The sequence below is a fragment of the Bacillus rossius genome, assembly GCF_032445375.1.
Source record: "Bacillus rossius redtenbacheri isolate Brsri chromosome 4 unlocalized genomic scaffold, Brsri_v3 Brsri_v3_scf4_2, whole genome shotgun sequence".
In the NCBI taxonomy this organism is placed as follows: domain Eukaryota; kingdom Metazoa; phylum Arthropoda; class Insecta; order Phasmatodea; family Bacillidae; genus Bacillus; species Bacillus rossius.
In genome coordinates this window covers 53,137,254-53,154,210 of record NW_026962011.1, presented here as the reverse complement: position 1 = coordinate 53,154,210, position 16,957 = coordinate 53,137,254, and the positions used below count along the sequence as shown (strand labels likewise).

The 16,957-nt window shown below is 43.3% G+C and overlaps 1 protein-coding gene across 4 annotated transcripts in view; it reads left to right on the top strand.

Annotated features, from left to right (window-relative positions):
- Positions 1 to 16,957, top strand: part of LOC134541918 (arrestin domain-containing protein 17) — a 40,156-nt gene that overhangs the window by 5,822 nt on the left and 17,377 nt on the right. Inside the window, exon 1 of one of the 4 annotated variants that reach the window (XM_063385664.1) lies at positions 10,152 to 10,236. The exons of 2 other annotated variants lie outside the window; for them this stretch is intronic. The gene's annotated coding sequence lies outside the window, so the exon portion shown is untranslated. Of the gene's footprint in view, positions 1 to 10,151; positions 10,237 to 14,374; positions 14,534 to 16,957 lie in introns of those variants that run through there. One more of the 4 variants, XM_063385663.1, reaches the window with a different exon arrangement.

Genomic DNA, 16,957 nt, shown 5'->3' with positions numbered 1-16,957 from the left:
CGTTATTAAATGTTTACGTATTACCTATTTTAAGAGATCATATGCTACTGTAAACGAGTTTAATGATTTTACAGCAAAAATTATCCTGTTTGCTCGCATATTTCCTCCTCGTTATATTTGATTATTCCGCACAACCGAACGAGTTAAGTTTCTCCGAAGCTGTGTAACTTAATGTTTACTACTGTATATAAATACTAGACAAAGGAAAACGCAGTCTTTCAATATATTTCAACGCCTTTATTTCGTACCCAACTCGGATTTCCACTCTGATAAAACTGACGCCACCTTCGTTGAAAAGCATTGTTGTAACCTGTGATCTGGACTCACGACAATTCAGCATTATGTACAGGTAGTAGTATGCAGACTTTGATTTTACAAGTGACGCTCTCAGACAAAGGCACATTAGAACCAGAGGGGTGATCCCCGAGTGGCCCCGAGGGATAATGTTTGTTATTTACATTTTACAGTTACGATTTTGCAAGCTGAAGCGGGCCCCTCAGAGAGGTGCTTTTTGATTCTCGCCCATGCAGGACGTACTCAGAACCTCGAGTGCCTGGAAATATTCCTGTTTTATAAACTGCATAGACACTTCTTCCTCTTCCCATTATGATTACGTTCAAGTAACTGAGAGTAAATCTTTTGCAACATGCACAATTTTTTTTTTGTTCAGTTTCTTCAGAGTGTACAAAGTTTTGTGTCTTTCTTGAGCTACATAGGCCTACAAGGTGTACACTATTGGAAATTAGAATTCAAGAAGGAAAGATTGCCGGTTTAATAGACAGTAATAGTGTTAACAGGTCCTTCTGGCTGTGCCACCAAACGAATTCATCAGTTGTGATACGGAACACTGTAAGGTTATCAGGTTCCAAAGCTACCCTCCCTACTCTCACTCAGCCAGTTTAAAGGCAGCGCAGGCCTATTTTCTTTGTTAAGTACCCGTGCTCGACAGATAACGGAACGCCTGTGCTAAGAGACGACACACAAACATTAACTCAAGAGAGTAGTTTTTACCAGTCGTGTTTATTCACGCGGCAGCGGGTGGGTCTCGCTTTCCTTTGGTTTCACTTTTCCGTGCCGACACGCTGCACTGGGCAGACTGTGGTCTCTCCCCAGCGGTGTTCAGTCCCTGTTAGGTGGTGTGCGATCGAAACACTTGCTTAGATTTTGGACTTGCTACTGATTGATTGCGAATAGCAATTTAAAAAAATTGTCGATGTTTGTGTATAAGCTTTGGTCTCGCGTTTTAATTTAAACTTCTTTTTTTTTTTAAGTAGTGCGAGAATAGTTACAGCGGATGCTTTACCAATCTGCTTTAGCAATAAAAATATCTACATTAAATATACAAGATAACAGAACATGCAGCGCATATATCTTTGTTACGCAATAAAAGTTAAAGAATCGATTTAATGAATTAATGAATAGACTTAATGTTTCTTCGACATAAAGGTCATTATTGACAATGAAGGGTGATGAAATGAGGATGGATTTAATTATTTTATATTATGTAAGTAAACTTTAAGGATATATTACATAAAAAATGGATGTATTTAATTCAAGGTTACAGCAATTCAATGATAAACTAGTATGAAATTACCAGTTCAGCACACGAAAAAAAAAAAAAAAAAAAAAAAAAAAAAAAAACATGTAGTGATCAAACCAGACAGTTTCAAAGCTATTTAATGCCATGCCAGAATATCTCTCCAAGGTGTTGCACGCAAGTAATCGGCATAAGTGCTGGATACAAGATATATTGATTGCCGCTACTTTGCCTTCTTGGAGATGGAAAAGTGGGTTGAAAAAATGTTGATATGAGTTTACATGTTATTATACCCCTAATAATTACTAAGTAATCAGTGCACCTTTCCTCCGCGTAAAATAAAGAACCTTTTCTAAGAAGGACAGGAGATTAGTTCAAATAAATTACATACATCCTAGTGTAGAACTTGCTGTTTTTGTAGCAGATTTAATGCTACCATGAATACTTTTGAAAACGATATTATGAAAAATTATCACTGTCCGTCCTCCGTTGCTGTCAAGTATTCACATATATAGTTATATATTTTGAGGTATTATTATAAGTATAATTAATGGCTTGGTTATCACTTAAATATATTTTTTTTTACATGCTTCACGCATTCATATTTTAACCTGGTAAGTTAAGCTGCGTGTAGCATAACGAAATGCCGGCATGATCACGCTAGTGACGAGAAGTGAAAGTCGGCGGGCGCAAGGCTGTTTGATGTCTGGTGCTCAAGTGTGAAGGCCATAGCGTGCTCATCTGCAGCTGCAGTCGTTCCCGTCATTGTGCTCACTACAGCACACTTGAGGAAACTCTTAACAGTTTCCTTATCTGCTGGAGATTCTACTGATGCTGACGTATAGTTGCTCAGTATATGTGGCATTATTTATCATTACAGGACTTTTCAATTGGACCTATGTATGTTAAAGATAAGTTACACTAGGTGTAAGTAGGCGAGAAAGCATGAGCGAGTGAGCCTGTTGCCGCCAGCTCAGCGAGTGTCGAGTACACAGCTAGCACACTTTGTCTACTCGCTTGATACAGATTTCATGACAGGTTGTGATTGTTTATGCTTGAATAGTGTTTTTATATAACAAATCTATTTTTTATTTAAAATTATGTCTATAACAAAAGCGATAATGTTGTTAACTCTTTTTCGTTACTTCAGTTAAAATAATATGAACACTCAGTTATTTCACGAGCCAGATATAATACGCGAGGCAGTTTTACTAGCCATGGGATGAACTTGAAAGTGTGCAGCTAGAAAAGCAGCTTCATTCCCTGGAGAAAAGCTAGTGAGGAGTTTTTTTATGTGTAAACATCTTAGACCTCTGTATATGGCATTTTGTAAGAGTAATTTGGTGAATGGACCAATGGAACTGAAGTCGATTGGAACAGAAATGTTTACTTCAACACGTTGCTCCTATCTCTGGAGGTCTCATAAATCTCAAAAAGATGGTGATTCAACCGTTTATATTAACTGTCGTGAAAATCTGGGGATGTACTAAGCGTATTGGTGTGTCAAACTAAACTTTATAATAATACAACTATCCTTTAATACTTTATGTTAAAATTATAGCCATAAAAGTAATAACTTAAAAATTTCGCAATACAATTTTGACAATCCTTAGTTAACATGGAAATGTAGAGATAACGCTGCCACAGGCCGGTGGCTTACCTCTGTGACACTTCACTCTAAAACCATGAAGTTAACCATGTGGCATAATTATTAATGTTTGTGTTGAAAAATAGCATTGATTGCTTTCAGTTTTTGTAAATATTATATATTTACTGAGCGCAACTAAAATGAATTGCGAATAATTTAAGGATGTATTTTGATTTTTCACATTCTGCGTCTGTATTTTTCTTGAATTTATTCCAAAATTACTCTCTGAAGACGAAATCTAGTTAATGACGGGAATACCTGAACTATTGTGTTTAGGGTACTCAAACTGTTTGTCTCATTGGCCAACGCAAGTTGCAACACACCAACCACCCACACAAAAACAATCAGCAGTCAGTTGACTTGGAGACCAATGACGAACACCAACCACCTACATAATGCTATCAGAGACTTCAACTGTCACCACCACCAACCACTGTTAAAAAAAAAAATCGCTTTAAATTTACTTAAAAAATGTACCTATTGTTTATATATTAGCCAGGGCTTCTCCCTCCTAGAATATTTGCTAAAAAGTTACCTCCGTAAATTTTCGGGTGTTAATTTTACTTACCTTTAACATAAAATCGCAAAAACCATCTTAGATTTTAACAGAGCGTTTAGAAGCTTGTCAAGTTTCCAAGTGCATGTTACTCCTGTATACTGTGGAACACAGGATTCGGGAAGATCGAGCTTGGTTTATGGAGGCGCACTCTCGCATGAGCAGTCCTTGGGGCGGAGTCCGCCGGTTAGCGCGCGGTCCGTGGGACGCAGCGTGGGCCCAGAGCGGCCTTCAGCGCCTTCAGCGCCCTCAGCGCCTTCAGCGGCCCGGCCCTCGACACACGGAGCTGCTGTCTGCTCTGCAGCTGAAGTCACTCTGCCCAGCAGAACAAACCTGTACCTTTAATAATGGAAAGCTAATCAGGGAACAGTTTTGACAAATAATTTCAACTATTGGAGGTACTGGGACAACACACAGCATGAATGCCCGGGTGAGAATCCGAACGCAGTATTAATGCGTCAACTATTTTGTTTGCAAGAATATTTATGTTCTTTTTACAAAAAAAAACCAGTATACAGCGCACCACATATCTGTAAGCTTTAGTGTTCAAATAAATAAAATTATCCCCGCTGTCGAAGTTTTTCTGTTATGTTGGAATCTGTGTAATGGTGTAACAAAGGCTTGTGTTCTCCCCCTCTCTCTCTCTGTATTGCTACTACTTGTGATGCTGAATTCGACAACGACATGTCCTTTCCTTGTGGCGGCTAAGCTCCAGCTATGTGGCGCGTAGTATACAATTCTATAAATAGCCTTTTAAAAAAAGCAATGACAAAAAAGTAAAAATCAACATGGCGTGTGAAACAGAGCCTTGAGGTTTCCTGACGCGACTGTGTGAGTCGTCCTTAACTTTGTCCTTGGCTGGCAGAGAGCGTTCCTCCAGGTGCAGCCTTGTGCGAGTCACAAGGTCGACCTGTGCATGTTCGCCAAGCGCATCTTCACCTTTGTGACTGGCAAGTCTGGCGAGCGCTTGGAAAATAAACTCTTGAAAACTCTTTAACTCTTGAAAAATTTATTTGTAAGTCGGATTTTTAAGTGCACATTCAAATTGCAACAGAGCGTCTTTTCAGAACTTAAAGTTAGTTCTTACTTTCCCTACCATACGTTTTTAAATGTGTATAGAAAACTTTATTTTGGTGTTTTTTTTAATGTATAAATATACGTTTATAAAAATAATCGCACACATACTAGTGGAACTGAAAGTAAATAACACAAGGGAAATAACTGCTTACCCTTTGTTTTAATTTAGATAATTTTAAAGTGAGCCGTGAGTGGAATTCACAATCAATATCTTTATAATAGTATCTTTATAAACAGAGCATAAATTAAAATTAAAATTGTAACTTACACTCTGTCGGGTGGAAAAGTATTCTCTGACGTCATTTCAAATCGCGAGAGAACAAATTTTTTTAAGTAGGCTTAGTTAATAAGTGTAATAGAAAAATCAGTTCCTTTCACTTACGGGATCCTCCAAAAGTTTAATATCATCAGTATAAATAAGGCTGTCATTCTTTTGTTTGTGAACTTCTGGTAGAATTAGCCTATTTATAAATTTACTCACAGTAAAAATTCTCTATTAATACATTATCAAAGAACGTAATAATAATTCATAACTTTATCAATTAACTGATAAAGCAAACTAAATTTATAGTTCTAGAAAATCTTTGATACGTAACAATTTGTGTATGTGCAATTTGTTTAGGTTGTTAATTGAAATAATGGAGTTTAAATGCATTTTTGCATATTTGGTTGAATCTGTATTTAGTAAACAAGAATGCTGTGAAGTGTTTTAAAAATCGTAATTAGTAAATAAAGTTGATACGTAAACGAATATCAATTCAGAGAAAAAAATTACCATCACGATTACCTTGTTTTTTAAAATAAAATTTAATTAATAGCCGTCAAAAGCCATTGAATAGTAGTCTTGAAAAGATTTATTGAGTTTAAGAAGCAATTTGTAGCAAAACTTTAACAACAAATATCATTATATTAAATATTATGATTATCTTAAACTTTTGTTGGGACCTGTACGTTATAGTTACAATTGGCGTTCAGTTTCGTAGTTTAACATAGCTTATTAATAGGCCAATCAGAATACTAAAAAAAAGTAAAATCCTTATTATTTGGTGATTGTCTAGATTGTAAATGTTTGTACACCCGTACCTTTGGGACACAAATTAGTTTTTCACGTGTTGAAGGACTAGAAGCCAGTGATAAAAACCTAATAAATCTTACACAGAATCACGTGCGACCAGGAGATAAATTGAAATGTGGTAGAAGTTCAACGAACACCTGTGAATTAACTTGATTTTGCGTGCTTTTGTGGATTCTAACCTGGTACCAGAAGATAACGCAAGTTTTGGAGGTCTCTAGACATGAACAAGAAAATGTGCAGTATTTCCGCGACCGCTGGTTCACGAATGGTGTAAGCGACAGTCCACGCCTTCACTGCGCATCGCGCCAGGTGCAGCCTTGAGGGAGGCCTGTCCGGGTGATGCGCAGATCCGCCCTGCCCGGGTGATGCGCAGATCCGCAACCACTCGCCCATCAATGGCGAGCAGGAAGTTGATTTTCTTTCGCTCGCCATCGTGTCATTACGAAGATCGTTGGTTTTAATACCACCGAACACAGACAATGGCGTATTGTCAGGAGCGCGGAGCGACGGCGCGCCCACGGTTGCCAACCCACGGCGGTGTTGCCGTCACTGGCCGCGATACAGCACGAGTGGGCTGGGCGTCACGATCTCACAAACGTTTACACAGGCAGCTGTGCTTTTTAAGAAAGTGCAAAGAAGTATGCACTTTGTTCTCAAGTATCTACCCCAACTACTTGCAATGGAGGCTTTTTTTTAAGTTACCTTAGATATTTTAGGAGATTTAGGTTGTTATAAGGTAGTATAAAGGCAGGTTTTTTTTTAAAACAGGGACGTACAAAGGGACATTCCTACGTGGCACGTAATTATGCTTTTTAATGTTCAAAACACACATTTTTACAGGGAACTATTGAATCTATTCACGAACTGTTGTTGCAGACTACGTTGGATGCAAATACTTAACACGTTTCGCGTCTTAGTTATCATTAAATTTAAAACTTTCAACATGAGCGAATGGGCATTTTCACATCCGGTCCACAATTTATCTGGATAATTTTAAGCCAACGAGAAACCCTGACTCAAAGATTTCAAAATTGATCTGTTAAGTGGCGCAAAAAGAAGAAAACGGGCGGTCGATGCAGCGATAGCCCGGCTTCCAGCGACCAGGTGAACCGAGGCATTGCTGTTTCCTAATGTTCAGGCGTGGTTTCACGTCTCGCCAACAACGAGGTAGGTCGGCTGGCGTGATCGACACACGTCGCGCTATGTGCGAGGGTCGCGGGTTCAATCCCAGCAGCCGTGACTCAACTGCGCGAGCACCGAGTCACCACCAGGTGGCCTTGGAGGTCCCTCTCTGCAACCGCGCGACGTGACGGAGAAATGCTTCATCAGAAGACTCATGTCTTTTTTGCGATAATATTTGTAGACTAGCTGTGCATTAAAATCTTTGTAGAATTGTCTGTTTTTCATGGTTGGCTAGGTTTATCTCAGGTACATGTGTACTGCCAGCACACCAATCACAGCCATCCAGTGCGTCCTGAGTGGCCCGGCCAAGTAGGGTTAGTGGCTTCTCTTATAGATAGAGACCGGAAAAATTCGCGAGTTCATTTCGCGATAGGCTAAAATACAAATAGTTATACCTCAGTGCTGCCTCTGCTATTGGCTCACAACTCACCTCGATGACTCTAAGCCAATGAGAAACACCCAACCAAAGCTGTATCGAATCACAGGCCGCTACGTTTAGACGTCTCACAAGACAGCAACCAATGAGTGGGTGACATTTGACCTAGTGTACGTAGAACTATGGAGTTCATCCTACATGTCATTGAACCCGCGAATTTTTCCGGTCCCTTCTTATAGACGGCCGTCGATTAAAAAAAAAACTAGCTAGCTAGAGCGGGCATACCTCATTGCAGTCTGATGAGCGATCAGGCGCGTCTGGCGAAGGAATCTGCCAAGGCCTTGTTGTAAGAACCATCCGAGTATTTTTTTGTTTTACCCTGGAGTGATTTCAGGGAAACCATGTAAAACATAAAGCAGGATGGAAAGACAGGACCCTAAAGATTGGTAAGCTTGATAAGTTCTGGATAAGTACACGTTTATCCATATGATTCGATTCCTTGGGTTATTGTTGGAATTTTGTGTAGGAACAATGTCTATACATGATTGAGCTACACACAGGTAGTTTTTATACGTCATTTCTAAATGCATGTGATTCCGTTGGGTTTCAAATCGTTCGGCTATGCAGATAGAGGATGACGCTAACTAACGGGACATCGTGATTACAGTAGTTTCACGAACCACTGTACCGACTCGACGGTCACAAATTACGGATCATGCTGCGGTTCGGGGTCGAACTATCTCCGGTCCCGCCTGCCTGCTGCTGACCCAGGAGCAGAAGCCACGCCAGGAAGACGTCACGTGATCGCGGGGCCGCGGTGGTTCCAGGCGCACTTCTGCGGGTCGGACCGTTCTGTGCGCGCGGTGAAGGACATTCCCGCCCCTTGCATGGTAGTCTCCTTTCTGTGCCCCGACCAGATATTCTCCCCTACGGGCCATCCTGAAGGAACTGGAAAAAAATTCGCTGTTTCAGTCAGGGTAGACTCTACGATAACCTACACACTCTGGCAAATGCCACATGCTCATTGGCTACTGACTTGTGAGACCGGTTAACTGGGATGATTGCGATTCGATACTTCTTGGATTGAAGGTTTTTCATTGGCTCAGAGTCCTTCAGATAAGAAGCAATATGAAGATACATGCGTTTGAATTCTAGCATAACGCGAAATGAATCCGCGAATTTTTTCCGGTCGCTAATCACATGACTAGGAACCCAGACATTTAGCGGATTCATTTGGCGATGGACTGAAATTCAAAGTCTTGTGAATCATATGCTCTCAATTGATATTCTGTTGGCAGATTTCACTGCGAAGCCCCTCCTTTAAATGTGTTAGCTCGTTCGGGCCCTCTGTCAGCTGCCGTAGAGGGGAGCGTATGAACAATTGTAGCCAGTCATCGAAGCAGTTGTCAGGTCTCACAACCAGTAGCCAGTGAGCGAGTAGGGATCGTGGAGTTGTGCGGTGCCTGGCAGCGACACTAGGAGTAGCGTCAGGCGCGGACTGAGCCGTTAGCGGTCCCCGGCGGCGCGAGACGAGTGCTTCAGGCCGCACGGTTGTCAGGACCGCGCGCCGGATGCGGCGACGGGGCGTGTGCTTCCGGCGGGGGCGCCCCCACCCCCCTCACACACTCCCCAGAACCACCGCGCTCCTTCGTAAGTACGGCCAAGTATGGGTCCCACGGAAAACCTTCAGCTGTAGGCTCATCATGACTAAATAAGTTGATATACGACTCATGGTCTATCCCAACGCTGATACACGTGGGATGCTTTCCATTTACGTTTCTGTCAAGCAATATTAAAAAAAAAAAAGTTTTGTGATTATTTTAAGAAATTTTGCGAGAGGTTATGACTTTTTATTCTTGAATTCCATTGTTTTTATGTTTTATTTACTTAAGTTATAGACCTATTTTATCTCAAATTAATAGAAAAATGAACGATACTTTTTTTTTAATATAAATTATTATTTTTTTCAACTCTTAAGACAAATTAAATGACAGCAATGACAAGCGAGTAAACAAGAAAGTAGGTAGTTCTTCAACTTCACTCGTTGGATTATAGCGACGAGTTATTCACTCTTTATTGATTGTTATCGAGCGATTTTAACCGTAATGAGTTAATTCATTGTTAAGTAGCTGGTTTACTCGCCCAATGATAGATACGCAGGGAATCGATCTACTTTCAACGTGAATCTGAGGCAGTGGAGGGAGGGTTTCTCTCAGACTGGTCTCGCATGTCTGGAAAGTAAACTACACACTGTTATTTTTTTTGTAAATGGCAAAAAATAGTTATCGCAGTAATACCATTATATATATTCAATGGTAATACTGGGTTTGGATTCGTACTCGGCATTTATGCTTTGTGTTGCCCCAGTACCTAATTTCCTAAACTTTTCGCCACCAAAGTGAAGAACAGAAGCGCAAGAAACTGAAGCACAAGAAATGAAAATATGCCGTGCGCGAGGGAGAGATAAAGCTTTCATTCGTTTATTTAAAGCTCTGAGAGAATGGACTTTTGTTGTCCTCACAATGCGAAGCGCGCTACAGCCTGCATGCTACACACACTTGTCCGCCCACTCGGTCAAGTGGCCATTTGGTGGTCCCAGAGGCCCGGGTTCGAACCCCGGCCGGGGAAGGGACTTATCAAACCTCTCTGGGTTCAGGACTGGGCCATCCCGCAGAAGGCAGCGGGAAACCACCGCAGAGGCAAGCAAAGAGAGACGTCTCGGCTGTCGTCATCGTGGCGGTGCCTGTGGTTGCTACACCCAGTACGACTCATCATCATTCACGTGGTAAACTAAATAATAAACGGGGGCGAGAAAGGAGGGGATATTCATGTCAAGGTGGGCCTGCTGTTCATACAAATAAAACTGCTTTACTACCAAAATGGGAAATCTGTGTTGGATAAGAAAAAATAAGCATGAGCAAGTCTTTAATACTAAACATAATATATATCAGCGTCAAGCAAGTATACAACTATAAGTGGTAATAAATAAAGAACATAATAACATAAAAAAAAGATTAATATATAATTAATTGTGAGTATTTCTTGATTCATGTAGCTTGAAAACATTGTATTTGATCGGGTTTCGTGTCTGGTCGACAGCGAAACACGCACAGACGGAAACACAGAACCGCGGGAGTTGGGAACCATGGCGTGACAAGGTTGCCACCCCTGCGTTTACCTGGCGTGTTCTCGGGAAGCCTTCATTTCACAGACGAGAGAGCCACACCCGAAGTTCCCCGAAGGTTGCTTAGCAAATAACTTTTTAATATGTAGCTATCCAGGACTAGTAAACCGTTTACATGATTTCACAGTATCTTTAATGTAGCTATCCTAACCAAATCAACCGTCCACAATGTTTTAAAGTATTTATAATGTAGCTAACCTAACGTAATTGACCATTAGTTATCATGAGTTGTCCAAAATAAAAAAAAATAAAAACGAAGATGCACGATCGGGCGTTTGGCTCTCTGGTCTGTGAAAAGAAGGCTTCCCCCACGAGAAGGTTAAACCAGGAAGGACGAGTCGGGAGATCACAGAAATGTAGCTAATTGTAATGACGAGAACAGAAGAGAAGAACATGGCGGGCGAGTGCCGTCGGACGTGCGAAGTGGCGATGAGGCGGCCCGGGGGGGGGGGGGGGGGGGGGCATGTGCAACGAGGAACACGCGTGTTCAATTCCCGTTACGGTGGAGTGGCCCAGTTCCCGGCGAGGATGAAGTGCCAACCTGGAATGCAAAGTGTCCCCCCCCCCTCCTCCTCCCCTTCAACGGGCAGAACGACGCCCAGTGAATGGAGTTTTCGCGGGATGATTTTGGTTAGAGTTGTTTGCGCACTTTTCTCACGTAGCCAGTGGCGAGGCGTGAGGTTTACATGAGGGAAAGCAACAACTCCGTTCACCCCAAAACACGGTGGTGGGAAGGGGGGGGGGGTTCCGGGGGCCCTCCCCCGGGAAAATATGGATTTAAAGGTACAAAAGGGTGCTTTCTTAACTGAACATTGACTATTCCACAGGTAGAAAAATTGACATTTTTTTAAAATTATAAACTATTTTTGAAAAATAATGTTTGGCATACATTATTCTGATAATAAAATACCTACTATTCATTATTTATATACTAAGTGGGAGTGTAGTATCATCGATATCTGGTACAAAATATATAAACAGACAACACATGGCAAAGTAAGTACTTAAAATAAAGAGAAGAAGCTCATAAAAATGTACTAGAATAGTAACAATTAAATGTTGGTATTTTTTGTACCAACACAAAATAAACTATCTTCATACGTGATCAAAAACTCTGTTAACTGGTACGTGGTTATTCACAGTCACTCCAGCGAGATTGCAACTCTCGAGCTAGGATCCCGTATCCGCCACCCGCGGGACGCGGTCGGTAGCAGTTGGCGCTGCTAGGCCGCCCCCAGCACGCACACAAAACCCACACGCACTGCCAGCCTTCGGTTACTCAATAGGGCGCAGGGAACTCCCAGCCAACAGCCCGCGAGAGAGATGCGCGCGCCCCGAGAGACGACCGCCGACTGAAACGCCACCTCGCCACCTGCCCTGCCGAACTTTAGCGGACATAGACGAAGCAGTCGGCGGAAGAATTCCACCGTCTGCTTCGGCCATGTTCGCTTGAGTTCGGCAAGAAAGCGCTACCTTCGTAGCTTCTACCACGTGTTTTTACAGCCAATCCCCTCCTCGAACCTTTGTACCATGCCACCCCCCTTCCGAAAGGAAACTACTGCGGCAGTCTTCCTGCTGAAAGCGGTCCTACCAGCGCTTCTAAACCTAGCAACGCTTCTAAAACAGCATGTTTTGTGTGTCGAGGAGTTCTTTTCTTATAGCGCACAGCGCACAGTATTGGGTCCCAAGAAGATAATGTAAAAAATACGTACACCTAACTGCACGAGCCAAAGTAAAATACTATTCTGAATAAAATATTTATTTAAAAAATACATTGTCTGCAAACTGCCTGGGCAAGCACTGCTTGCCTTGCTTGCCCTGACGAGACGCCACTGCACATAGCCTCGCCCAAAAGGTTGTGTTTAGAGTCACTTTTGTTTTCGCGAAAACGTTTGTCGTTTCAATAAATATCTGAAAACATTAGTAGAAAAATGTTAAACACAGGAAATGTTATTTTCAGGCAAATTTAGAGCAGGGACCTGCAAAACTCGCGCTATCAGCTGGCGACAGTCTAGAATGCAAATGTTTGTCATTGAAATGCCCCGAGGAGCTAAATGCAAGTGAGGGACACCTGAAAAAAAAAATATCCTACGGAACCATGAGCGACCTGGATAGAACGTGAACTGTGGCAGTAAGTAGCCAATGACTTGATTATCTGCTCGTTTGTGGAGGTATGTAAACACGAACTGTTCAGTAGAACCGCAACTCCATTACACTAGCACTGTCAAGTGCAGAAGAAAGCACCTCTCACCCGATCACTGATAAAATAAACTGTGCCAAAACGTAATGACGGTGCACGGAGGTACAGGAAAGCACGTAGTGCACTGCGCTGATGCGTCGTGTTCAGTTCTGTAGCCGCAACCCAGACGCAGTCACCACGTGCATGCCTGGGGGGGGGGGGGGGCAGCGACTGGCTGTCCGTGGACCACGTGACTCGTCGACGGGAGGCCCGGCGTGCTCTGTGCTCTGTGCTCCGTGCTCTGTGCTCTGTGCTCCGTGCTCTGTGCTCTGTGCTCTGTGCTCCGTGCTCCGTGCTCCGTGCTCCGTGCTCTGTGCTCTGTGCTCTGTGCTCCGTGCTCCGTGCTCCGTGCTCCGTGCTCCGTGCTCCGTGCTCCGTGCTCCGTGCTCCGTGCTCCGTGCTCCGTGCTCCGTGCTCCGTGCTCCGTGCTCCGTGCTCCGTGCTCCGTGCTCCGTGCTCCGTGCTCCGTGCTCCGTGCTCCGTGCTCCGTGCTCCGTGCTCCGTGCTCCGTGCTCCGTGCTCCGTGCTCCGTGCTCCGTGCTCCGTGCTCCGTGCTCCGTGCTCCGTGCTCCGTGCTCCGTGCTCCGTGCTCCGTGCTCCGTGCTCCGTGCTCCGTGCTCCGTGCTCCGTGCTCCGTGCTCTGTGCTCTGTGCTCCGTGCTCTGTGCCCGACAGTACATCACTGTTGATGAACACGCGCATATGTTCCAGTTATAGGAACCTACTTCTACAGATTTTATAGAAACGAAATTACATGATGGAATGTAAAATGTAGATAAAACTATATCGAGTTATTTTTGACACATGAAAATGTGCATTGCGGTGCAAATAATAGTCGATAAAACTTACATTGCACGGAGAACCAGTAGGTATACAATGCATACTGATATATAATTCTTGTGAAATATGCATAATAGGATAGAAACAAATTATGAATGTCCACAGTCTTGTTATTGTTACGGTAGTTTTCTATTTAATTTAGATTGCTAGCAGATACACCAAATGCAAAATAAAAAAAACACGTCTTTTCTACAAGTTCATTGCCAACCTCTGCATATTATTAAAAGCCGAGCCGCCCTAGGTACGACGCCGCAGCGGTGACGGCAGAGTTATGACGAGGGGATCCGCGCTGGACGCTGGAAGAGGCTGACGTGCTGCGGTCCAGCGGCCTCGTGACGCAGTGGAAGCCACTCGCAGCCACGAGCCAACAGGGTCGGCGCGGCACTTCTGCTCCGACCGGTTGCCCAAGCTTTGTTCTCCCCTGCGAGATGCCCCCCCCCCCCCCTCTCGTCCCACACGGCGCGGCGGTCCGCGGGCGGGTTTCCCAACATGGCGCTGTCGGCCAGACGCAACCTCCATCGGGCATCGGCTTTCTCGTCGCGGCCTCAGCGGCGTGGCGGGGCGGGGCGGGGCGGGGCGTGACGCAACCCCGGGGCTGCAGTTGCGCCCACAATACAACAGCTGCGATCACGAGTCCTCCTGACGCAGTCTCTTTGAACAGAAGTCATACAGTTGAGTCGATGAGGCGTACAGAAGTTTGGTCTTTATTTGAAGTTTGAGTAATCACGCATGGCGTAGGGGCATGCATATTTCGCGAAAAGATTCCCCGAGACTAGCTGAAAGTTACCAACACTTAGCATCGTCTGTGTTTCGTGAAGGGGTGAGTTTCTTTCAGGTGCATGCCGAGTGTTTAAACACCGATCAGTAATCCAGTGCGGGAGCAATCGCGTCATAGCCTCGTCACGTCAGGAGTCGCCCTAGCTCTCGGGCCGGTATTCCAAGACACAGACAGGTGTTGAATATGCTACACATGTGCTCTAACCGTATTCCTAGTGCACGACAAAACACAAGTCAGTCCCTTACATTCGTTACTCTTTAATGGTAATAACCAAAAGTAATTGGAACTTAAAAAGTACTTTAGAAAATTTGAAAAACACCAGTTAATTCGTGCGACGGTGATGCTATCTCTAGGATTTTTGCCGTTGCCAAACGTCCGCTAGAATGCGTTGGAACCAGTTTCTATCCTCGTTCAGGGCACCGTTTATTGAAATTCTGCCGATTTGATTCCTTACTGGGATTCGGTTTGGAAACGTTCTGGAATACGGCCCGCTAGTTAAGTTACGGTTGTGTCCCAACAAGGCAATGCTTATGCGCTACCTTGCCCGGACGTCTTGGAATACCGCCCAGTGACCTGCCGCTTCTGTCCGTCAACAAGCCAAGCGATTACAACACTCCGCACGTCCATCAGAATACTCTCGTCGCGACTGTTTTGTCTTAGGAAGCTACTGCCTTCGCCTGTGCTGTGGTGTTGTCCACAATACATGTTTGTGTTCGCTGTGTTGTGTCTGCATTTACTGTTCTTGTTGAAACTGGCTCGTCGTTAGCCCAATGAGTTCGTCTGTACTGTTAGTTTTTTATGACTAAATTCCTTTCACGGTATATTATGTACTGTCTGACATTTAAAGTTTTATATCGGCTAATTTAGGCTGGTTCTCTGTGGGTTTATGTTTTCATTTTTATCTTGAATTCTTAAAGATGTTTCCATTAAAAACATTACAAACTGCGATGGCGTATGTACATAAAATTGTATTAAATCGAAACTTTTCCAATTTGATTGTGCCAACAGACTAGAAGGCTTATATTGTGATGAAAATTTATTGTGTATTGGTAGATTATATGTACAATCATGAAAGTTAAGCCCTTTATATATAATTGAAATCAATGTTTTCCACTCTGATACTTATTTAAATAGATTAAGTTTTCCTCTACGTATTTAATTACACTTCTATGTCTCAGTCAATTTTTGTATCAAAAATTAAACTTTAAAATGTATTTAAATGTAAGTTAGAAACATCTAATAAAGCAGTTAAACAAATAAACAAACTCAAAACCTTTTTAAGATAGCAAGTGTTAGCCGACAATACCTTGATAAAATTGCGGAGGTTATAATTTCATCCATCCGTTCGTCGAAAAAAAATTGGGAATGTTTTAACGAATTGGCTTGAGGTTACGTGATTGACGGACGGCTGGGAAACGGACGGACGCGACGGATCATTGAGTCCAGCCTTAAGGCCTGATTTATAAACTACGCAAAACGCAAAATGTTCAACAACTACGTTTTAGAGTACTGGTTTATTAACTGCTCAAAGCGCAAGAACTCAACGCGAGTGTTGTTCAAAATCCAACTTTCTTGTTTTTTTTTTTTTTTTCCCCTTTTAACTGCCACATTTGAAGAGTACGAAAACTTTTAGAGGCGCAGATGTTATGCGCACAGAAGCCCACGATGTTCTTTTTATTATATACAGCATGTTCACACAGTGACATAATGTAACATTATAAAAACAAAATGTTGAAAATTTCCGTTGTCTTCACGATAAATATTAATCATCAAAAGAAGCGGGGATTAGAAATTTGTTGTCAACGGTTTTACAGTTTTAAGTTATAGTGTTGGTGACGTGTTGCAACCTGCGTGCTCTGTGAATGGCTGTCGCGAAGTTAGGGAAGCCAGCTGCAGAGCGCGCAGTGGCCAGGAGACTCAGGTTGAGGTCACGGTGGGTCTCCGCCCACCTGCCAACACCGCGCATCGCTGCGGGCGCGGCCAGTTCCTGGCCTTCTCAGACCACCGGGGGCCTCGACTGCCGCTAGTCGGAGGGCGCTAGGCCGTGGAGTTAGGTCCGTCCATCACCCGTCCGTCGGAAACACGGTCCGAAGCAGGCGATCATCCTCCACGTCTTCGGGCTTCATTGTCGTGGTATGTCCAGCCACTTGCAAGTTCCATTAGCCATCAAGTGACACCACATATTGGTGCACAAGGGTTGTTTAACCTCTTGACTACGATATTACTAAATTTGGAGTACTTAGTGCTTGATGCCACACTTCTTTATCAAAGCCTTGAAGGTTGTATTGTAGAAGTCTTTGCCGAGATCCGTTTGCAGATGTACCTAAAGGTACACGTCCATCTCGCAAAATGTCTGCCATGGCCTTGGATACGTCGGCCGCATTCTTCGAATTCACAGATCTGACCCAAGCAAACTTGCTTTACACGTCGATGACCGTCAACATGTACTTGAAGCCTATATTCATT